The sequence below is a fragment of the Aplysia californica genome, unplaced genomic scaffold (assembly GCF_000002075.1).
Source record: "Aplysia californica isolate F4 #8 unplaced genomic scaffold, AplCal3.0 scaffold00327, whole genome shotgun sequence".
Lineage (NCBI taxonomy): Eukaryota > Metazoa > Mollusca > Gastropoda > Aplysiida > Aplysiidae > Aplysia > Aplysia californica.
Window position 1 is genome coordinate 636,612 of NW_004797597.1, and position 440 is coordinate 637,051.

Below are 440 nucleotides of genomic sequence, written 5' to 3' on the forward strand. Positions count from 1 at the left end.
CTCTCTCTCTCTCTCTCTCTCTCTCTCTCTCTCTCTCTCTCTCTCTCTCTTCTTTCTCTCTCTCTCTCCTGTATTCCCCACTTTCACTCTATAGTGACCTTTCTTTCTCATACCACAAATCTAACTTAGTGGTCTATTTTTCCCGCTTTTTTCTGTTAATCAGAATGTTGTGTGAAGAAGAAAAGAAGCCGCGGAATAATGGACACCCCCCCCCCCCCCCCCCAATATACAATAATTTCCCTAGCAGCCAACCAACCCCCCCCCCCCCCTACTCCCACCTAACATAAAAAGCCCTACCCCCCATCTCTCGATTGTCCTTTCTTTACATGTCAGAAATGTTGACTATACTGAATTTTGCGTGTGTGCGAGTGTGTGTGTAAGAGTGACTGTATGCGTGTTTTAACAACGTGTATTTATGTAAATGCAAGGTCATAATGTCA